General features: G+C 41.9%; 1 protein-coding gene across 5 annotated transcripts in view; it reads left to right on the plus strand.

Moving 5' to 3' along the window:
• SORCS2 (sortilin related VPS10 domain containing receptor 2) overlaps positions 1 to 24,697 on the plus strand; it is a 2,087,100-nt gene that overhangs the window by 741,261 nt on the left and 1,321,142 nt on the right. The gene's annotated exons all lie outside the window — the stretch shown is intronic.

Genomic DNA, 24,697 nt, shown 5'->3' on the forward strand with positions numbered 1-24,697 from the left:
GAAATTATGAATATTGTCCAGTGCAAGAATGTCCTTTAAAATGGCCCGGTTAACCACGCATTCATCATTTGTCCAAACCCTGTGCCAAAGAAGAATTGGCTGAATCTTGATTGTATCAGTGACAAACACCACACCCAATTCAGCATGGCATATAAGGGTCGCAGTGCTCTCAGGGACGGACAGAATGTGGCATAAAAACTTATTTTCCACGGTTTGAATTGTACTAACATTTGAGTAACCCCACAATCCTGAACCATAAGTAGCTACTGCTTTACAAGTAGCATTATAGATAGTTAAAATTTACTTTATGGGTTTTTTTCCTAGCTTTTTCATAAAACAATGTAAAGCCATAATAGTTTTGGAAAATAACAGGGTTCTAGCAGTAATTGCAGAAGTTCATGAGCCACTTTCATGAAACAAAATGCCCAGGTATGGGAAAGTAGCGGTCTTCTCTAAGGGATTGGAATTTATAAAAATTGGCTTCAAATGCCTGCTTGTTCTTGTCCCACAATACATAGACAGTGTTTTGGAGCAGTTAATTTTCAGGTCCAAGCTAAGCATGAAGCTATTAAAAGATGTCACCAAAGTTTGAAGTGCCATTGGGGTGCCTGCCATCAGGACTGCGTCGTCAGCGTACAGCAGGGCCGGGACAGGTCTCCCGCCCACCATAGGCATGTCCCTGCCCTCCTGCACGAGGCGACGCTCCAAACCATTTGTATATAACAAGAATAAAAAAGGCGCTAAAACGCACCCTTGGCGTACACCGCGACCAATCCCAAAGTGTCTGCTACATTCTCCCTCTTTTCCATTCCGAACAGTTGCAGTAGCCCCAGAATATAAATCTCTCAGGAAGCATATAATTGCATTGTCTACCCCCAATTCGGCCATAATTACCCACAGTTTATTGTGTGACACGCAGTCAAAAGCTGACGATAAATCAACAAAAGTGAGGTATAGACTTTTTTTAACCCTTATTTACTTCTGTTGCAAGATAAACAAATTTAGTCCTTGCTCTATAGTCCCTAAACCCCTTTGGAACCCATATTGAAAATCACTTAGCACCCCATTTTCTTTTGCCCAGCTTTGCAACTTAACTAAAACCACTCTCCCAAGAATTTTTATGGAGGAGTCCAATAAAGAAATTGGCCTATAACATGTGCAGTTCTGCCTGTCACCTTTCTTAAAAATCGGGACTATAATTGATGTAAACCAGGTAGGGATTAGACCTTTTGCCAAAGCAACATTGAAAAGCTAGACTAGCAACGGCCCCCATAAATCAATATTGGCCTTATAGAGGTCGGCTGGTATACCATCCGGTCCAGCCGCCTTACCCCCCTTAGTTGCCTTCAGGCTCGCAAGAACACAGTTATATATTTAGCTGAACACTGTTTTTATAGTGCTTTTCATGTGAAGCAGCTGGTTCATTGTAGCTAACTGGTTGGAGATTCTGGGTTATTAATACTTGGTTTGTATGCAGTTAGTTGTTTGTTTTTCAATAAATCCTTCCCTGTTGTTTGGAAGTCATTCTGTTTGTTCAAAGTATTATCACACTTTATTTGCTCAAAGCTATTCAGCTGCAAACATTTGCTGCTTGAACATGGCGGCAAGCTGAGCTGGATTTATGTTGGCTGAGCCCTCTTTGGCATGAATGTTGTCAGGCGGAATAAATGCAGATTCTCATTACATAAGTCATTCTGTGATAAGCGGCAACCTTTCCGTGATTCATGGGCTGTCTCTGCAGCGGGCACGGGCAGGTTCTCATATTTGTATATAATGAGGCATGAAAAATGTCAATATTGAATGCTGTTTTCATTCGTTAAATATGTGGCAGTGGGGCACGACTGACAATCTTCTATTAGCTCAGTGGAGTATTTTTCCAGAAGTCTTTCAGGACAGAGAATTTGTGAATATAATGTGTGGGCTGGGCGGGTGGGAGAAAACAGGGCTTTTAGCTCCACGAAGAAGTTTCTTGATCATTTTTTCCAATGAAATATTTTATCTCTAATGGTAGCATACCTTGTTCCATGTAGGAATTCCAGGGAAAGCCACAGATTCAGAGATGGTCATACAGTCAGCCAATGTTATTGTAGATTGTTTTTAAAACCATTTTATGATTTTAATATACATATGGCCGTATATATGATCAAGATATTATGTTTCTAATGTGGGCAGCGTGTATGTTCGCCTATAGGTTTTGAATCCACAAATAGCTTGCAGGAGTTATAATAACTATACTTTAAAATTGGTAGTTTTTTTTTTAGGATGACAGTATGCATCTTATAAAATATTTTACGTTGGACCTACGCTCTATTATGTTTTGCTCTTCCATTTCATTTAGTTTTGCCTATTTTCTGTAACACATCTTCATTGTCTGTTTTATCTCTACACACATTCTAAGTATCCTTTCTGCCCATTTATTTCGCACATACAATCGTATTCAATGTGTATCAATGAACTACTGTCTCCATGCCTCAATTACAATGTTTAAAGACCCTTCTCTAATAAAAAAACATAAAGTACAGGACTAGGAAATCTAGTTTCGCAAATCTTTGAAAACTTGGTTATTTGCCAAATAATGATCCTATTACAACATGGCTCCCATCCCTGACTCGTCCTTTATGCCGGGAAACCCTTTTTGGGTATCTGTTGCGCACTATAAATTTAAAAACTAAACTAAACTAGACTAGGAAATACACGTTCTGATAAAGTCATCTTAGAGTTTAAAGAGCTTTATTGAAGCAATTAGAAACAAGGTACAACATTATAACAATACTTATATAATAATCGCAGGGAGACCCTTAGAGAAGAAATGCATAGTGGAGGGAGAGCAACTTGAAATAACCATGAATAATAAACAGAATGCAAAAAAGAAGCAATAATGAAGAATTGCACCGCAAAACAAAATAGCATTTTACATTTTTGTTTGATAAAGTCATCTTGTAGGCATGGTGTGAAGGGATATTTAAATTAAGAGGTCCGGTTTTAGAAATGGGGTTTCTGGTTGGCTTGGGTATGCACCCAAGCCAGGCATAAGCCACCCTTCATTCTAGTCAGAGTAAGGGGATTACATCCAGGTTTCAGTTTTGAAGCAGTTTGAAGCTTAACTGAAGGAGGCTGTATGAGATGGATCACACATTAGGAGGACATTTTTTCCATGGTAGTAAGGTATTATTGACAACTGCTAATAGTTCTTACCAAGTGAAGGCCTGACCTCTTACAACATAAGAAAATATGCTAGAAGCCAAATCTTCAAATATGTAATAATGAGTAACCTGAATTATTTGGTCTTTACCTTTCTCTCATCAGTATTGTGCTTACCATATGGATTTTATTAATAGTCCCCAAATTATTGAACTATAATTATACAGCAGAAAATATGTCAATAGATGGCAGCAAAGAAAATATTTGGGGCAAAGTAGACGAATAAGGAACACAAACAGGATGTTGGTGGACATCCCATATATTGAGATCATTTTAGCATGTTTGGGATTTTCATGACATACTTAGCTGCTAGTGGTGTTCAAAAATGTTTTATATAAAATACATTGCATGCTCAATTTATTGATTTATTGTGTGTATGGTTAAGTACTGTCACATAAAGTGTGGGAAAATTAAATGTATTCCTCTATTAAAACTGAAAATATTTGAGCTTAACACCTGTTCTGTCTGTGTGTCTGTGTAGAATTCAAAATCTTTGGCATAAGAGAACTGATTTAGCTCCGGTTGTTATAATTGTGACACTTCACAGATGGCGCTACATCTGAAGTTATGCAGATTGGTGCTAATAAACTGAGCTGTAATTCTTAAATGCGGCAACAATAGATTACAAGCAGATGCTACTGTTGGTTCAGTAATAAAAATGTGGACATTTATGTCTTCTTCATGACTGCTGAATTATAGCGAAATTTGGAGTAGCATGCATCATTAGTCTTGTTAGCATTCTCAAACGTGGTATTAGTAATAGAAATATTTGTAGTCCTTTTGAATTAGAACATGAAGGAATTGAACTGGTAAACTCCATTAATATAAGGTTGTTGAAGGACTGCATGGCAAAGCACGTATAAAATAGGGCCTATGTTTGCAAATTTCTACAACATCTGTTTTCAATGTGCTTTCTCCTGTTTTAATATATAACATTTGGACTCTGGAGAGCTTTGCCATTGTGAGGGCTACCAGGGTTATGCAGCATGGAGTTATTTGATAAGTAGAAAAATTGCAAGTTATGTACACATGAACATGAACATTTTCTTCTATTGTTCAGTTACTAAAAACTTACAATTAAAACAACATTATACAATTCTTCTAACATTTCATACATTATTAAGACCACATATTAAAATAAACTTTTCATCAATGTATGAAACCAAATATAAATAAAACCATCCTCATTGTCCACAGTTAAGCAATTTCTGCCAATAACATTTTCATCCATTTGATCTAGAACAATATTTTTTGTGAAATCTGCAAATTATGCAGTTATGTGACAGATTATGGGGCAAATACAGTAGATCCTTAATTATGCAGTAAACACTGTAGCCACAGATTGCAATCAATCCACTTGCCCTCTAGGATTTCCATTACTTAACAAAAAATGAATTCATTAAAGATAAACAAAGCCTAAACATTTGTATTCCAATCAGTACCCATTGCTATCAGGACCTAAAAGCAAACAGCTTTTTTCAAGCTGATTAGACCACAATGAACATGTAAAATAAAAAGTACATAATGTGTGATATCTAATATGGTCCTATTTTGCCATCTTAGGGATCTGGTGACATTTACAGACCACTCAGACTTTGGCCTTGTGGTGTATGACCCCACTCAATGGGAATGTTGCACCATTCCTTTGGCCATTCGCACCAGCTGGTTGGGTGCAGGGTCTGGACATACGCTGCACCAGAATGTCTGGATAGAATTGGACACCCATGTTATGTAATACAACTCTGCCCCTTCACCACCATATTTAAGGCAGTTCTGATGTACATTAGCAAAACAGCTAGTGTACTTTGGCAGGTTTGAGGTATGTACGATGCATGTACTTATATTGCAGCAATTTACGACGTGCCTTCCGGGACAGCTTAGAGGGATGATGGAGAATTGTGTACCAGTCTCTATCAAAGAGCTCCTCCTCAAGATCCACTTGGCTCCAAGAGCTGATAAGTATGTTGTCTGTCCCTCCCTGATGAGTACATGTTTGTAATTCTATGAAGATTAGTACTCCTTGTAAATAGTATGAGTAAGGTGTCATCTGCCTTTAGCTGTTCTGCAGATGTACCCCACGTGGTGCATACTTTGACATTTGAAGTACATGTCTAACTTGATTGTGTTTCACAATAAATCATGGGAGTGCTCCTGAAAATATGTGCTAGTCAGAGAATTCAAGGAGTACTTTCATTTTGGAAATTGTTCATAATTATATACCTCTCAGAGGGAATGTTGGACCATATTACACAGTTACCTCTTCTGTATCCTTTATGCGGCTGCCATTTTTAAAGTGACTAGTGCTTACAATGAATTATTTCATGTTCATACTTGAACATCTGTATTTCATCTTAATAATTCATGTGGTTGCCTATATAGAAAATAAACCAATGATAAATCAACATAATGTATCTGTTAATATTTCAAATCATAAATTGTTAGATCTAATTATGTCTACTTTAACAGCGGTCAAAATACTTAGTTCGACGATTCTATATTAATTACAATTATATCATGATTAAAGCAATCATGTTCCATAGTGCCAGAAAACTCATGGAAAGCATTCTAGAAGTGTAGTAATGATCAATCACAGCAAGTACTTAAATCCAGTGGTGATGATGGAAACAACTCCTCGCCTTCTTCCATTTATGATAAAAAATGGTAGATGATCTGAATTAAAATCTGATTTAAAACACAAGTGATTGAGGACTCTCCGGTTGCTCCTCAGAAGGTAGGCACTAGCCTTTCTGTCTCTTGGTTCTCGCTACTGATTTCATGTCACCTCAGAAGTCAGAAGTTCTAGATCAGGAACATTAACTACAATACAGATGTCCCCAGGAAAACAGTCGGACACAGCAGTACTATACAGGCATTATGGGGCGCAGAACCCATTGTTTTAGTGCAGAGGCCAAAGCAGATTCTTCCCTTTTTTTGGCGCCATTCAATGTGCCCCATATGCTTATGTGCTACTGACCCAGACTGGGACCCTTGCATACTGGCACCCAGTGGTGGTGAAAGTCCTTCATTATACTCAGCAAGATTAACCCTCATCAACTTCTTATTCCCCTCTTTTTTTTTCTTCAAATTCTCCTCTACTATAGCCTGTGTTCACTGGGCTTATACATGTTTGGGCAAGATAGAGTTTCAATCAAAACCCTGGGGTGGGCTTTACAATAGAGTAAGATGTTAGTTCAGTTTTTTTGCTCCTGGGTGCTTATAGCTCTGCATCGCAGCAGGGTGGTAGAGCATCCACAGAGGGTTCCACTTGCATAGTCATCCTGCATCAAGTATGGGCAAACAATAGTCTGTTTAAGCATTGCATGGAGAGTATACATCAGTTGGCAAGCTGCTTCCTTGGTACACACTCCACTCTTGGCTTCACACAAGGTAGACCTTTTTCATGAGGAATATTAGATGACAGGAATTAGTAACTAAAAGACATGACATGCATACTTATTTGAAGAGGTGCAATGAGCATATTGCAACCCTCCAAGAGCTCACCTCACAGCAGTTTAGGGTCAGAGGTTCTGTAGTCAGTGGAGGGGCCAATTGGTTTACACTACTCAGTCAGCTCACATCATGGGGTTCTTGATATAGGTACACCAGGGGCTCCCTTTCCTGTTTGAAACACAGCAAATCAACAATGGGGGGGGGAGGGGGGCGTTTGTATATGTTTTAAGCCTTTAGAACAGTAGCAAAGTTCACTTCTTGGACCTTTATTCTCTGAATCCATGCCAAGCTAATCCTCCATAGTATGTATACTGCTGATCGCACTGCTAGGTTATGCAAAACAAATTCCAAAGCCGTTTAGACAGCTGGTGGGAGTACTATTGTCATTTGCAAAAATAAATTTCTGATTGTTGGATGCTAAGCCACCATCCTAAACTTAATGACTGGCTGAAAAATGCTGCACTGTCACGAGAAAGAGCTAGATCTATTTAGACTCCCAATCCCATCCACTCAGCATTTGGGACCCATTTAGAGCATATGAGTAATTATGTTACTGGTTGAGGGGGATGAAATCCTACCCAAGCAGCAACCACAATTTCTGTCAGAGTGAAGTCCCAATCAAGCTCCAAATTAACCTATGCTTAATCCCCTGATAGCTTGGCACAAGCAGTCAGGCTTAACTTAGAGGCAATGCGTAAAGTATTTTTTTAGTGCTTCAAACTGTTATAAAGTGAAAACAAACGACAAGAAAAATATTCTACAAGAATTTACAAAAATAGAGTAAAATGTAATGGTTTTGAGATTAAGACAACAACAATCCTATCAGTAGAACTGGAAACATGCATTTTCAAAGATTTAAGTGAAAACAGTCCTTAGAAGCACAAAGTGCCAACTGTGGTTATCTGGTCATGCCAGACTGGGACAAACTCACAAGTTCAGACCAACTGCAATGGAGCACAGGCCAAACACAGGACCCAGTTAGGCCTGCATAACAAAGTATCTTCAATCCTAGTTTGAGGAGTGTTGCAAGATCCCACATCGAGGAAGCATTGTGCAGTCGCGAGTTATAAAGAAGCAGCAGGGCCCGATGCAGAGTTTGGCATCATTGTCGAGGATGCCGTCGATGAGGGGCTTGCAATGTGAAGGCCTGTGTCAAGGATGTGTTGTGCAATGGTAGTTCCGAGGACTATGCGGGCTGTAATTCAAGGTCCGACATTGGAAATTATTAAGTTCTGCCCACAGGACTATAGCTGGGCTGGCAGAGCACCTTCAGACCCACCTTTAAGGGTCCTGGACTTGGGCAGCACCAATTGGGGTGTAGTACTCACAGCAGACAGAGTCCAGGTGCTGGGTTGTTTATTGTGGTTGAAGCATTTTCTTCCTCTGATCAGTAAGCCAGCCAACTAGCCCTTGGAGTCACTCTCGTGGTCGTGAGTTCAAGATGCAGATCCAGTCCTTTCACTCAGGCAGCAGAGCAGCAGAGTAGTAGTCCTTCTTTCAGAGCAGCACAGCAGTCCTTTTGAGCTTTCCACATGTGTACTGAAGAGTTGGGTCTGAGATTTCATGTCTTATACCTGGTACCATATGAAGTAGGAAAAGGTTCTGGAGGTTTCCACCTCCAGAGGTGCTTGGAATTTCCTGCCTCCCTGCCCTGGCCCCAGATTGTCTATGGTCACAAAAGATCAGTGGCAAACCTTTTGTGAGTGTTCTCAGGCAGAGCCGTTGTGATGTGCAAATGTGGTAGGTGAAAGCTCCTCACCCTTGTCAAATCGGAGATAGCCCATCCTGCCCATATCAATTCCCCTTTGTCTCACTACCTGGGAGCAATACACAAAGTCCAACTGCCAGCTACACCTAACTTAGTCATGTGACCCAGGATACAAGCTGCAGGCACCAAATGGTTGGGACTAGAAAATACCAACTTTCTAAAATTGGCATTTTCAGAGTTGTGAATTAAAATCCAACGTTACCATTAAAGAGGGTTTTAAATTACAAGTCTTTAGACACCAACCCCAACCTCCCTACCTACTCCCAATTGAAAGTTATCACTTATTAAATGTAATAAGTTAACACAATGTTATCCTATGGAGGAGGCTGGCCTTGCAGTAGTGTAAGTACATGCCCAACTTTTTAAATACTCTGCCCTCAGGCTGTTCAGAGAACACCCCAGGGGTGACTTATGAGTATTAAAAAGGGAGGTCATTGCTTGCAAAAAGTTTATTTTGCTAGATAAAAATTGCACTTTAAAACTGCACACACAGACTGAAATGGCAGGCCTGGGACATGTTTGCAAGGCTATTTAGGTGGGTGGCACAATCAGTGCAGCAGGCCCACTATTAGCATTCCCGGATACATGTACTACCAATTTACTAGGGACTTACAAGTAAATTAAAAGTGGCAAATGAGTGTAAGCCAATGTTTAAAGGAGAAAGCACAAGACCTTTAACAGTGGTTAGAAGTGGCAAAGTGTGAAGAGTATTAAAGGCAGAAAAAACGAAGACTGCAAAAACAGGCAGCTTAAAGGCAAAAAAGTTAGGGGAAAACAATGTCAAGGATGTGAGGTCCAACAGAACCTGTCTTACATTGATAGTAGAAATAAGATAATTTCCTAAAATTGCCCGTCCACATAAATGCAAAAGAATGATCCTCCTGATCCCCTATTCTGTAAATTATCAAACTGTCAATTATATTCAAATGTGATATGAATAAATAATTGAGGGGTTTTATAAAGTGCATGGCAACTCAACTGAGTGTACCAGTGCTAAATCTAGCTGAAAGACCGAATAACAAAACTTAATCAAGAAAGTCATTAATAAACAGTGGAAAATAACTAAGTTTTCAGCTTCTATGGAAGACTTCCTCCAAAGGAAGGGACTGGAGGTCCAAAGGGAGCTGGTTCCAGGCTTTGGCAGCTTAATTCGAGGCACCAGACCTACCAATGCCGATCACCAGGATCTGGGAGGACAGTAAGGGAGGTATCAGTCTGAAAGATAGCCATTTGTAAAGAACAGCCAAGGAGGGAGTCGACACCTGTCTAGGGAGTCTCAGAAAAAGGTGAGCCAATATATTTTGCACAACCTGGAGGTGATGCAGAAAAGCTACAGACACCCCCAGGTAGAGAGCATTGGCGGACTCCAGCCTGAAAGTGGCAAGCACATGTGCAACCATCTTTCTACAGTGTATGGGGAGTAAGTACAAACATTTATTGAGGGTTTTGAGCAACCCAGAGCTGGTGCAGACCACAGCCGAAATCTGAGGCAGCAGAGAGAGTTAATTCTCCAGTTTGACTTCTAGATTTGTTGCTACTGAAGATGGAGGGGGGAGGTGGCAAAAAGGGAAGCCAGGCTCTCACCAGGTAGCAGTGTGGGAGACACAAAGAAGAATTTCTGTTTTGTTTGCCTTGCATTTCAACTGACTACAATGCATCCCATCAAAGACCACCTGCATGCAGACTTTGAGCGACTACTCCGCCGAAGTGGAGTGGAGGCACCCTTAAAAGCTAGAAGTAACTGGGTGTCATCTGTGTATGAAAAAAATTTGCATCCAAATTATTCCAGAAATGCCACTAAAGGGGACATAAAAACACAGTGGTGTAGCCAGCCCTTTGGCCGCCCGTGACATTGAAGACCCGGGGGAGGTGCTGGTGAGATTCCTCCTTCGATTGCTGCCCCATATAGAAGAGCGGGAAGGGGGGTGCTAGTGACTGCTGCCCGAGACGGCAGGTGAGAACGGGGGTGACGCCCCCACCCGCCTTGCTACGCCACTGCAAAAACAGTGAATAAAGTATGGCTCAAAGGGGAACCCTGTTGCAACCCCTGTTTAACTGTTTTAACAGCAGAGTCAAAAAGGCACCACCCAGATTGACTTCCATCTAGAATCAAGGAATGACTTACCCCAGTCCCTCATGCGACCTCCCTCCTCCAGGTTAGAGGGTCTTTGTAAAAGAATCGTATGTGGGATGGTATCAAAAGATTCTGAAAGATCGAGTAGGATCAACTCTGCATTTTTACCTTGGTTCAGAGGCCACTAGCTATTTCTGAAAGCGGAGTCTCTGTACTGTGGCTGGGGCAAAGCCCTGATTGACTAGGTTATAATAGCTTCTCCCACTCTAAATAATCAAATAGTTGGGTGTTTACCAGTTTCTCCAGCATTTTACAGAAAACTGGCAACAAAGAAATGGGTGTATAGTCCAAAAAAATGTTTGGACCTAGAGAGGACTTCTTAGGCAAAGGAACCACCGTAGCCAGTTACCAGAGGAGGACAGTGAAAGATTAAACATTCTGTTTATGACCAGATTAAACACGTAAACTCCATCTCCTAACATTGCAAGAGGACAAGAGTCCAACTGGGAACCACATTTGTCGACTAAAGGAACCGTCCTGGCTAAAAACTCGACCCAGTCATTAGCCTTAACTTTATTCCACACACGGAAAGACCACCGTAGGAGTCGGTTGTTGGCTGATGTTATCAAACCTCCATCTGACTGGTGTTCAAAAGTGATGAGAGAAGGTGCTTCCATTGGGGGCTAACCAAGACAGGACTATTAAAAAAGATAGGTCTATGATATGGCCAGTTGAGTGGGTGGGAAGTATTAGAAGCTGGGACAGGTTGAGTGAGGTCTTGTATAAGCCAGAGAAGCTACAAGGGTATCAATGGGTTTATCTAAATGGAGGATAAAACCACAAACTGAGTGAAATTAGCAAAATGCACTGTAAAATGAGTCAATGTTGAATCGAGCGACTTAACAAAATTACAAGTGTAGCCTGGCGGGCGAAAGATCAAAGCACCTGTAGGAGACATTTGCGCTGAAACTGCCACATGAAACCCCCAATTCTCAGCTCCCAGAAGTTCTGGGAGCTCGAAGGTGGTGCCTATCACACTCTAATATTTCTTTGTTATGATACGATTAGATCTGACTCCTTTTGCAGTGCTCTGTGCAATCAGACTTAGGGGTCGATTAGGATCGCGGACGGACTTGCGTCCGTCCGCGACCCCAGAGCAGGAGGGAACCTCCGCATGGCATGCGGAGTTCCCTCCTGTGCAATTAGGATGTGACCGCAAGGGTTGCGGTCACATCCTCTATTTTTAACATTGCCGTGGGTGCAGCTTCAAGCTGCACCCGCGGCAATGTGAAAAATGCACGCATTGCATTTGCATGCAGAAAGAGGCAGGCACCGCGCGGTGCCTGCCGCTTTCTGCATGCAAATGCAGGGGGGTACCATAGGTGCCCCCCATGTGCACCCCCCACACCCCTTTCACCTAGGGGGCCCGCAACGGGCCCCCGCAGTGAAGTTCCGTATGCTTTTCCGCGGCGGAAAACCCGCCGCGGAAAAGCATACTTTACTGGCCATCCTAATATGGTGGACGGTGTCTTCCAGACACCGTCACCATATTAGAGCTTTTCCGCCGCGGTTGTAAGCCAGCCGCGGCGGAAAAGCTGCGGACGGAAACCAGGACCCACCAGCCATCCTAATGTGGCGGTGGGTCTTTGGTCAGTCCGCTGCGGATTTTCCGCATCCTCTGGGCCGGCGGTGGCTTCCGCCGGCCCCGAGGATGCGGAAAATCCGCAATCATAATGACCCCCTAAATGTGTACAACATAGACCTTGGTATACCTGGAAAAACACTAAAAGACTTTTTTTTAAACCTTATGCCAAGTCACTTCTTCCCTCTATTCTGATGATGTATTGATACATTTAAAACTTTATAAATAAATAAATAAATAAGTGACATGACCACAGGCCTAAGGCTGATAACGGAGATTCTTGAAACTTTCTGTGAAGTATCATCCGAGGCAATGAAAGTGGATTTCTGACTTTCTCAACTTGGACTTCGTATCTTTGGCTCGGATATGTTAGTGGCTGATTATGACTGATTTCAAGCTGTATGCAATCACGGCAGCTACTTTTGGTATGAAAGCATGGACAGATTTCCAAACAACTTGTCAGTGATGACCTCTTTATGATTGTATTTCTTTTTAATAAGTAATAATGTGTGCATTGCAAAGTAGAATGCAGATAAAGGCTTTGTATTTAGCACTGAGTATGGGTGAAGCTGCAGCAATATGTGGAAGACTCACTACAGGACAAACCTCACCCATAAGGAGACATTGAGACTAGAAAGTGATTGAAACATAGACCCATCTGTAAAAGAAACCACATTGACAGGTGAATGTCTTGCAGCTGATATACAATTAGCAGTATGTTTGACACATCTAGGAAACTTCCCAACAATAAGTTAGTTAGAGCTACAAACCCTGTTAAGCCATAGCTGAAATGGCAAATATTGCTTTCTCCAAATGCAGATTTTTTATAGAGAGGGGTTGTAACTGGTGGTGCTCTCTGACATATTCGCTTGAAGTCCCCCTACTATTTCATCTAATTGGCCATCCTGGTGATAATGGGCTCATGTAGAATGGGTGAACGTCGCTCATGAGGACAAGGGAAAGTGGATGCATTTGGGCTCCTCTATCAATCCAACTATGAGCATCTCCTGTGCATCGTTATATGCTTCTTCACCTTCCATTTCAAGTGAGGGACCCCTCATGCTATGTTATGTAAAATTCTATGTGCGACAATCGTCAGGCAGCACGTTTTAGTATATATTGTAGGTCCTTTCACTTTTGGTTCTATGCAGTCCATTCTCCCTCAATATGGCACATGTGAGCTTCATCAGGGTCTAATTACTCAGATATTCACCTAACAGCTATCCTTCTCCCAGACCTCGCCTTACATGTCAGTCATATATAGCTGAATTGTGAAATTCGTACGACTCATTTTTGCTCTCTAGACAACCTGCCAACAGGTCTGTAATCATGTTCTGCACAGCTTTGATATTGAGATGGTTGTAGTTCTTCCTGGTTCCACAAATGTACTCCTTAAGGGAGGGGGCAAATTCATTTGTCGGTGCCATTCGCTGGCATCAGGAAAATATGCGACCCCCATATAGGGTAATCTTTTAGTCTTGCTATTCTCTAGGTGCCCTCCGAAGTGCAACGTGCACTTTGATTCTGATAGTTAGTGCATCTAGGAATCTGTTGATGGGTCTTGTTGAAAGGACTATGCCTCCAGTCTCAGGTGGATTGATGGATCCCAAGAGGTAGCATGTGATTGGATTGCTCATCTTTGTTTGCTACTGTCCTATTACTTGCAGGCTGACCCTGCACATCTCATAACCTTTCGGCTCATATTTAGAAAAGATAGTACCTCTGTGCTTAAATATTCTCTCCCATCTTCTTTCGCCAGGATGTTGGATGTTGCATTCTTTACACCTTGGCATAGAAGGCTGCCATAAAAAAATAAGAGGTTGCATTTTTTGTCAATTAACATTTTGCAACTGATTTTACCTCAAAATGATTCCCACTCTGTAGTAGACAGCCTTCTCTAGTATGGGCCTTGTTAGGAAAATTTTACTTGTGTGTAGAAGAACAATACTGAAAACAAGTTAAGTTAAACCATACAGCTCCATAAAAGTCAGCTTGATTAGTTAGAGTATGGTAGAATCAATAAACATAGTGATTTTGAGACGATTTAGTAACTGATTACCTTATATTTCTAACAAAGATGTTGTGAAGATGAAACATGAAAACTTGACAATATATATAGGTGAAAAACTTTTATGTTTTGGGCTTTTTGACATTTTTAGTATAGATGTCTTATATTATATAGATTCTAGATTTATGAAAATTATTTTAGCCAAATGGTTTCAAAAACATTTTACGTTGCTACTTTTGAAAACGAAGTAGTAGGCCATAATCACAGTTGCACATTTATGTGCATTAATCACAGACAAACATTACAGAATACTTATATATGACATTATTGAGTGATCTTATAATGCTTTTTAACATAAACTATGAGTTTTACACTAGACGAAGTATGAGTTTCAATCGACTTTTCTCTTTAGGCTGTGTCTTTTCCATAACCTGATGCAATGAATTTTGACACATTTTCAAATGTTGCTAATTTGTTCTGATCATGTTATATTCATTAAAGAACAAACTTGACACTTTTCCTTACTTCTCTTTTGTGTGGATTTCATGAGAACATAACCTTTTAACCGTGTCCATGGACAAGAAAAATGTTAAACTATTTTTCCCGACAAACCTGTGAGTATGCAAAGAACTGTTATTTCCTGTGAATCACATGGGAAAATATCCTGGAGTGTCAATTTGTACCTGATAAAAAGAAGAGTGATCACATGCGATCTCTCCACCATGGACTGACAACAACATAATGAGAACAAATATGCACTATAAAGACTAATGGATTAGGGAGAGTGGGCTCCTGCTCCCGTTCTCTGCACTCTCTCTCTTGCCTGTTTTGGCTTCACGAGGACTCTGTTGGCAGTGTTCTTGTGGTCATTGCCATCGTTCCATCATTTCCTTTACTCTATTCTGCCTGCTGAACTATCTTATTTTTGTCATTTAGTTATGTGAACTTATTTGCTAGACTATTCGGATCAGTCTGGTGAGAATCCAGAGTTGAACCTTTTGAATAAATACTCCATTCCCCTTCACCTATACTTTTAGACTTTCCCCTAGCGGACTTTATGTTGAAGTCTGTGCCTCTACTGAGAGAATTTTATTGAACCATCCTTTAATTTGGGAACCATCCTTTGCATTTGTTTTTAATTGATCAACTAAATGTTTAGATTTTTGCTGCATGCATTAGTATGTGCATTTTTTGCAAGTGTATCCCCAGACTTTTTGCTTTTTGACCTCCTGTTTTTTAACTATTTTTCATTGGTTTTAGGACTCTGGGCAATTTACCACTGCTAATCAGAGCTAAAGTGCATATGCTCTCCATGTAAATTGTATTATAATTGATTTTCCATGATTGCCATATTTGATTTACTAGTAAGTCCCTACTACAGTGCACTGTGTGGGCCCAGGGCCTGTAAATCAAATGCTAATAGTAGACCCGCAGCACTGGTTGTGGCACCCACACCAGTAGCCTTTCAAAGGTGTCTCAGACCTGCCACTGCAGTGTCTGCGTGCAGTTTTAACCGCCCCATCCCACACCGCAGCCTTTGCCCACCGACGCCGGCACCATCGACTCCAGATTGTCTACTGATGGCAGCACTTCAGCAACGATGACGCCACTGCTTGCACCGTGACCTGCCAGCACAGCAAAGAGCACCTCTCCACTTTGCACAGAAGGCCTGGTCTCACAGACGCGGCTGGATGACATCACCGAGCCGCTGACGGCACCACGACCTGAGGGCAAAGCATGCTGCACCGCTGCACTTCACCCCACAGAATTGATACCTGCCGGCGCTCCTGAGTTCAACATCACGGAATTCAATCTGCAACGCATGTGACTCCAAAGGCCCGATGACTCCTGCACCGACCTAGAATTCGATGCCTGCCGACGCCACATCTTTGGATGTCATTTCAAGGTCCACTATGCCCTGTATTTCCAATGTGCTTGTTACGGGGCTACCCAACGCCGTGGCTGGCCTGCGACCCCATGGTCAGCCACAACTGTTTGATTTGTTTGTTCACCATAGCCCCGGACGGAGCTATCAACTTCAAGGAACTGTATTTCAAGTCTATTTTTGCAATATTCATATCTTGATTACTAGATATTGGATTTTTATCGTTTTGGTCTTGTTTTACACAGGTAACTATTGGCCATTTTTCTAAAACAGGTTTGGTGCTCTTTTGTCGTGTTTTTACTTTACACGTTGCCTCTGAGATAAGCCTGACTGCTCATACCAAGCAGGGCCAGACTGGCTACCGGGCAGTTTGGAATGTTGCTGAGCCGGGGGCTGATTTCGTTAATGGGGACCTGCGTGAGCTAAACGAAATTCAGTTTGCTTTCAGTATTTCGAAGCACACGCAGGTCTCCGTGGACGAAATCAGCCCCCACTTCAGTGAAATCAGGCAGCAGCTCGGCAGCATTCCAAACTGCCCGGTAGCCAGTCCGGCCCTGATACCAAGCTACCAAGGGGGTGAACAGGGTTATTTTAGAAGTGTAATCACCCTTATCCTGACTAGAAGGAAAGGTCCCTACTTTGACAAGGTGCATATCTCTGCCAACTAGAGACCCCATTTCTAACAGTATGCTTGACAGAAGTGCTAACAATGTTACTTTCTTGTATTAATTTTAATCTTTAATACAATCATTCATTTATTTAAATATCTGTTGTGAGTCATTTATTTGAGATTTCATGTTCTTTCTTTGAAACCGTGCTTGGGAGTTGGCTACCAATTAAAGGTCCTCACTGGGTAGATTAGCAGTGGGTTATCCTAGTTTCCACCCCTTACTACGGCAAATAAAGGTCAATTGGAGCACCCATGTCTAAACTCATTCTCAGATTTCACTGGCTCCCTGTGGACAAGTGAATCCACTTCAAGACTCTGTGCATTGCTCACAGAATCCTTACCTCCCAAGAACTCCCGATCCTATCTAATTTACTATCTCCGTATGTCCCGTGCCGTGAGTTGCCCTCTGCAGACCTTCACCTGGTGTGTGTTCCCCTAGTCAGAGAAGCAAAAGCCTGAGGGTGCTCATTCCATGCAATGGCGTCGGCCCTGTGGAACACGCCCACGGTGAGCATGAGAAACATTCAGAAACATTGGCCCTTCAAGAGGCCGTGAAGGCCTGGCTCTTTCTGGCGTAGTTTACTCAGTCCTATCCCTCCACCGCGAATATGTTTCTGGAAATAGCGCTGGGACGCCCCGTTGCTGGGGCAGCCATGTGCTCTACAAATTAGGTAACATAACATAACAATGCCTTTGTGGTAAAGTATAGCAAGAAGATTTGAAACATAGCAGTCCTATGGGTTCAGTGCTAGGCTATCAGTCTAAAAAAAAATGCTTCCCATGCTGCACACTTTTTAACCAACTGATTGTGAGGATATTCTTTGTTACACCCTTATTTTGTGGAAATGTGTAGTTCTTTGCATGTTCATTTTTCCTGTGCTATTTGGAACTTTTATTTGTGAACCGCCACTTCAATTGGCTACATTGGCTGAATGTTTGTTACTCTGTTCCATTTAAATTAAGTTGCTGTTTTCTGGTTTTGATACATTGCAGTGATATATTTCAGTGTCAAAGTAATTAGTTGCAACTCATTAATTATTGACTAATGCTTCAAGCATATGGCCCTAAGGCCCTACCAACCTCATTAAACCTTTCTACCAAATGTAATGTCAATCTTCATGCCAACCTGGAAGGACTCAAATGGTTTGCCACTGTCAGCGGTCAGTCTCAAAGGGTCTATGAAAGGGCAGGCATAGTCTGAACAAAAATAGTAGAATTTTTCAATACATTGAAATAGCAGGGTGTACATTCCCATTCAATCATTTGAATTGAAATTACTCTCACACACATTTCATCCTGCTATGGTGCACGTGCAAAGTGATGATTTGAAAGCAATATGCAGATAATACATTGATGTGTTAGGCTGGTTTGTAAGAAAATAGAAGGTAAAACTGTGCCTAGACCTGAAACAACTGCCCTAGTACTCACTTTTAAGTGAAAGCAGATTATTTTTAGAAGGGCATAAGATTCCTTCATATGTGATAAACTGTAAAAGGGCACTGAAGCACTTAAGACAGAAAAGGGAAATGGAGAAAATTGGAATTTCAACTGAATGAGAAGAGTGGGAGAAAGGTGCATCTCCAGGACTGCATTAAAGATTACAGATCCTCACAGAGGTGACTAATGCCCCTTGTATGACCAGCTGCTCAAAAACGTTTTTCTGTTTGGGACCACTTGCTGTTAGTGCAACCATTTATGACTGCAGTTAACCACCACCAGTGTTTAAATTGATCCGGTGGTTACCAATGGGGGCCACCAGCACTTATTTCTGGGGACCTGCTCTTATTTTCCACATAATTTGATTACTGATAGGAGATGAGAGAAAAACACACAAAACACAAAGACGGAGGAAGAGGAAGACCATCACAAATGGAGATAGCAGGAACTTCCAAGAGTGAGAGAAAGGGGGACGGAGTTACTAGCAATGGATTAAAGAGGCCTAAGGTTAATTGAACACTGCACAGATTTGGTATTTGGTGCGCGGGCATTTAGGGCCAGATGTATGACCATTCCATTTTGTGAGTCGCAGATTGCGACTCGCAAATTGCGAATCGCAAAATGGAATGTAAAACAGTGTCTCGGACACTATTTGCGATTCCTAATGGGGTCGCAAATTACATGCCCCATTAATATTCATAAGGCAGGTGCAGTTTGCAGCCCCATTGGGAATGACTAGCAATCCCAGGGATGGTGACCTGCTGGAGTCAGCAGACCACCATGTCTGTGACTGCTTTTTTAATAAAGCAGTTTAAAAAATAAAATACAAATAAAACTTTTCAGTTACATTTTTAAGGGCAGGCAGTGGTCCCTGAGACCACTGCCTGCTCTTATAAAATATGTGCGCACCCATTCACAAAGGGGAAGGGTCCCCTTGCAGCCCCTTTTCGTTTGCGAGTGGCTTAGGTGGTAAACTGTGAGTGTTTTGCAACCGCAAATGCGGTTGCAAAACAATGGTACATAACATTTGGGCTTGCTATTAGGAAGGGACGCCCTTGGCACACTCTTTCCTAATAGCGACTCGCAAACGCTATTTTGAGAGTCAGTGACTTGCAAAATAGCATTTGTACATACCACCGCCGTTTTTTACGCTCACAAAAGGATTAATTTACCTTTTGCGATCCCAAAAACCAGCCCTGAATTGCATGGCCACATGAACAAATTAAGCCCTGCGCACCCTGATGATCAGCAAATCTGTAAAGTATATTTACGGTATCAATTGCCCACATTAAGAGTAGCTTGAGGTGAAAAGTTAGAAGTAAGCAGTAAAGATGATGGAAACGGGCTCACATGCTCGAAGCAAATAAAGTCATTGATGGAAGTTGGATTGCTTCTCCTTGTAGAATCAGAATTCGTCCATAGGGATCGCCACGTTATGGTCTTCCGACGAAAAAGAACATGGATTCTGTGTTTCTGCCGTACTTTGCTTTGCAAATTCCAAGATGTGTAGACACAGGCATAATTTTAAAATAGGAGCTCTCTCCAACGTCAAAACTAAATCAATGTTTACCTAAATTAGTCAGCTGACGTATTAACGGCTTAAATAAATGCATTGCATGTGTACCCATAGTATTTGTCCAAACCCAAGAGTGGTTTGGAGAGAAAATGAAATGGATGTTAAAAGTAAAATTATAAACATATTAATGGGCCCTAAGTGCTCATAAAAATGCATTGTGCACCTCTCTGCCTGATAGGGCAGATTCAGTCAATGCAAATGCAGGCGCTACGTGACTGCGTAGCCTTCTTCGTCGTTAGTGCATTGATTAAAGTAAAGTGAATGCGAGCAAAAACAACATCCTTTTTAATGTTAAATATGCATTTCATTATTGCACAGGGGTTGGAACAGAATGGTTTACAAAATGTGCAGAAATATCTGAGGCTATACAGGACGCTTCCTAGCTTGTCGTTTTCAGGCCATTCTTTAACAATGCAATGGAGCATATTGTATTTTAAAATATTTGTTTATTAATATCGATAGATTGTCCGTCAGTAAAGCTCTCTTGAGACTGTTCTCGAAGGCCGCTCTCTGATGGCATTTGGTTTAAACTTAATCTTTTGAAATGCATCTTGAATACAATATTTAAGATAAGTGGTATTTCCCCTCTATAGTGTAACAGCGTTTGTTTCAAGTGTTGCGTTTTACACAAGCAAATTATTAAACATAATACGTGTTGAATTTAACAATACGTGATCAACATCTTTACTAATTTATTTGTTTTGGGTTAATTGTTATTTTTAACTTTACAACCATCGTTTCTGTGACAATATCTCCCTGAATTTAGACACGATTTTGCTTTCAGACAGATTTTCAGTGCAAACATTGTGCTGTTTTGCGTCACTTTTGTGATGCAAAATGAGTGCAAATCTTTGGTAAATCTGCACTTGTATGTGAAAACTAGTTATTAACTTTTCTTATGTCAGAATATTGAAAAAATAGTTTTTGTTTTACTTCTGCAAGTGGCAGGGATGGTCCACCATCTCCTCTGTTTCTTTGCACATTTTAGGCCGGCAGGAACACACAAGTGATGCTCTTTCTCCACCAACCACTATCTCCTCAGTTAACTGTGAATCTACACAGGCTGGTGCTGACAGGGAAAAAAACTGGAAGCAATGACGATTGGCTCACATTAAGAACCGAGACTGCAGCTTTGGGCATGATGGGGGAGTAAAGGTACAGATGGGTAGAAGGGGACAGAGTCTGGGACCACTATTTGGTTTTTAAAAGAGGAGAGTGAGGGGATGGTGCTAAAGAGGATGGAAACAGATGGTTGCAGGACGAGAAAGCCAGTGTAACAGACCACGTCAGTGCAAGCTATGATAATGAATGTGCTGTTTCCAGGGTGTGTAAGAACCTATGCCTTTAATAGAACCAGTGCATTAGTGAAAGGCAAACCACATGCATGCCTTTCACTAATGCAGGTGGCAGCCTGATGTGTATTTAGAAGGGAAGAGAGAACCCACTGCAGTTGGGTGTTGTGAGTTACTACACATGCCTTCAGGGTAAAGCTTGAGGTTCCCAGGATCTCCTTTTCTTAAATTCCAAGAGTGATCCTCAGGGGACACATTGACTTTGCACCACCTCTATGTGGTGCTCAGTCGGGGCGGGACTGCGAACCGAAACCGGCCCAGGCAATGCGCTCAGTGGGCACCCCTGGGGTGTTGGGGGTGTAGCCGAGCTGTTTGCCAGGGCTGGTTGTGGCCTTTTTTGTTACAGGGGCCGAAATTGCAGCTAAAAAATAGGCCCAAAATAGGCCCCCACCATAGCGGCAGACCGGGGAAACACCCTCTGCCTGCTACGTCCAGTCCGGCCCTGTGCACAGTGAATGAACACACCTCTCAATGGCGTCTTTGCTTCAGTGCCGGTGTCTGTAATATGGTGCCAGTACAAAGCGAAAGGATTCCCTCATTTGTATGGGGCCATTCCCTCATACAAATAGGGGAACGCACCTTTGAGATCGTGTTGGCGCACATTTAGCTCCTGCTTGATTTTTATTACAGAAGGTACCCTGTAATAGTCGGCAGTTCCTTCTGTAATACTGAAGTACTCCTGGGGTACAAAGCGTGGGGTACACATCGTTTGTGACCCTGAGCACTTTTAATAATACATTCCCAAGTATTTTTATTTTGATGTGAAGGCTCTCATGTGGCAGGAACATCAGGTTTTTTTTGGATGGGAAGGGGAGTTTTCTCCTCAGTGGTTGAGAAGAGTGGCAAGATACAAAGGTGGGCCGAGCAAGTTAAGGCCATGTTGTTCCCCCATGAATTCTCTGTTCCTGGCCCCTGACCTGAGTGGATTTGAGGGACCGTCCTCAACAAAAAGTTTAAATGGCTAGTTGTCAATAACATGGAATTTTCCACTTTCAGTTTTTCCTCTTTGATGTTACTTGAAACTCCTCATTGGAAAACCCCCTAGTTATAACCAGCTTCCCATTCAAATCAAATCAATTCGTCTGTATTCGATCATGAACAATCATAAAAGACACATATAGACAATACAAAATAATTAAAAGTCATAGTAACTTTTTTTTAAAAAAAATATATTAAAAACATCTCATAATAAGATTCCATTAAAATTCTAGGCACATATCAAACTATAAAATGATTATAAATCCTTTTCTCTTAATACCAGATAAAAATTTATAATAAAAGAAATTATATCCATAATTACACAAGATTTGGTTAGACACTTCATTCTTATAAACAGATGAGATTAGAAGAGACTAAAAACACAGTAACACTCAATAAAATCATGGTAGGTAGTACCGTGCAAACTATTCCTTCTAAGAGCCCACGTCCAACTCCAGAATTTAGCCATAGCAATAACTATGACTTCACTAGTATCAGTTTTTAGGATACGCAAAGCCGTTTGACAAGATCTTGTTCCAATTTTAGCACAAACCGGCTTGAGCCATTTATGACGAGGGCCATTGTATGCAGGGCACACAAACAGAACATGCGGTAAGGTCTTTTCCTCACATGGGCAAATATGACATTTTGTTTCTTGATCAGTCCCCCACTTTTTAGTAAAAGATTTTAGGGGGAGAGTGTCCACTCTAAATTGGTGATAGAGTTTCCTGTCACAAGGGCTCAAAATGGTATCCCAATAGGCCTCCAGCATATATAAAACTTTGTGATCCAAAAAGAGACCTATAAGGGAAACACTATTCACCAGAGAAAGAGACTTCTGGCAGACCATGTCCCTATATAAGGCTTTAAAATCAGTTTTTTAGGGGAAATAATTCCCTTCTGAGTCCTCCCACAAATGGATGAGGCCCATATCCGATAAAGTAGCCTTGATCTTTAGTAACCATATGATTTTATTGGATTCGTCAGCTTCTCTAATATACTTAACTGCTTGCCCTTAAGGAGCTAACTCCAGGGTAGTCCATAGTCTTCACCAATAGGCAAGAGGTCTAAAGCCCGCACAAACGGGAATCCGCTAAACCGCATATCTCCTCTCTGCACTGGTTGCCAGTTGCTGAAAGAATTCAATTCAAGTCATTGTGCATTGCTCACAAATCTCTCTCAGAGACTGCCCCTCCGATCCTTCGTGCCATCATTCCCCGGTATCTTCCTACAAGGTCACTGCGCTCTGAAAAGAAACATCTTTCCATCATTCCCAGAGTGACCCGAGTGCGGAGTGGTGGCCAGCGCTTCTCTGTTATTGCTGCGAGGTTCTGGAACCGACTTCCGGACTATATTCGGCTCGAGACCAACCACTTATGGTTCCGCAAACTTCTAAAGACAATGCTGTTCCCCTGAGCCGGCTGCTTTGCCTTAGTGTATGCTTGTCTCCAGCGCTGAGAGGCCTTTGGTAGCCATGCGCTTTACAAGTGTACACTCGCTCACTCACTTGCACTCCTCTGAAAAACAGCAACCTACTCCAGGCACGAAGCGGCTCCCGCGAAGCCGGAGCGGCGAGCTGTAAAATAGGGTGTGACAGGCTCAGGTGCGGGCAATCAGCAGCGGGCCCACTGGGACTTGCAATCCTTCTCTGAGACACAACAACCTCCTCCAGGCACGAAGCATCTTCCTATTCATAATTCTATATATTCACACCAAAATAGGATATTGATTAGTAAAGATTATGATTCAGAGTAGTGTCTTAGTTATTTTTTTTTCCATTGCACGTTGCTGACATGTCATTAATGGCCACATTGTGTATGCATTTTGTACAGTGCTGGCATTTCACTAATGGCCACATAGCAGTAGCTCAGTATTTTGAGAGGTCATGACTCGTGCAGTCCCCAAACAAGAAATGAGTACATGCATTGTTATTCTGGAGGCTCCCACTTCAGTCCCTGATGCCTGGATCCATGCTTAGTTCTGAGACTGAGGCCCAGGTACTCCTCTGATTCTCTGATTTTACTTCTGCCTTTGTTTTTGGACTAGCTGATTCATCTTGGACTTCTGGATTGGAAATCTTGAAAGATAATATAATGGAGTGCCAATTTTGGTATGAGTTCTGGAACGTTAGGCATGAGGGTTCTGATTGACTGCAGTAGCGCCTTGAAAACATCCTTTGATCCTTTGAGAGCCAGTGAACCTCTTTCAGTAACAGTGATATTTATTTAATGGTTTTTATAAAGCGCGTAGTAACTCAGTGAGCATCCCAGCGCTAACCTGCTACTCCCAGGGTATTCAGCCGTCTAATGAGATGATGTTTAAGGGAAAAGGGGAGTCTTTAGAGCTTTCCTGAACTGGAGGTAGTTCGGCTCTGTCCTGAGTCTGCGTGGTAGGTGGTTCCAATGTTTGGCCGTGTGTACCGAAAAGCGACGGCCACCGGTCTTGGCTTTTTTGACTCTGGGGACTGAGATAACATTTTCTCCGCTGGACCGGAGATCTCTTTCCGCCTTGTAAGGGATTAAGAGTTCTTTAAGGAGAGGGGGGCCATTATTATTGAGGGTTTTGTGGGCCAGACATAGGGCCTTGAAAACGACCCTTTCTCTGACTGGGAGCCAGTGAAGGGATTTAAGAGCTGGCTTGCCGAGGATCTTGCTGG

This window comes from Lissotriton vulgaris, chromosome 3_2, assembly GCF_964263255.1.
Source record: "Lissotriton vulgaris chromosome 3_2, aLisVul1.2, whole genome shotgun sequence".
Lineage (NCBI taxonomy): Eukaryota > Metazoa > Chordata > Amphibia > Caudata > Salamandridae > Lissotriton > Lissotriton vulgaris.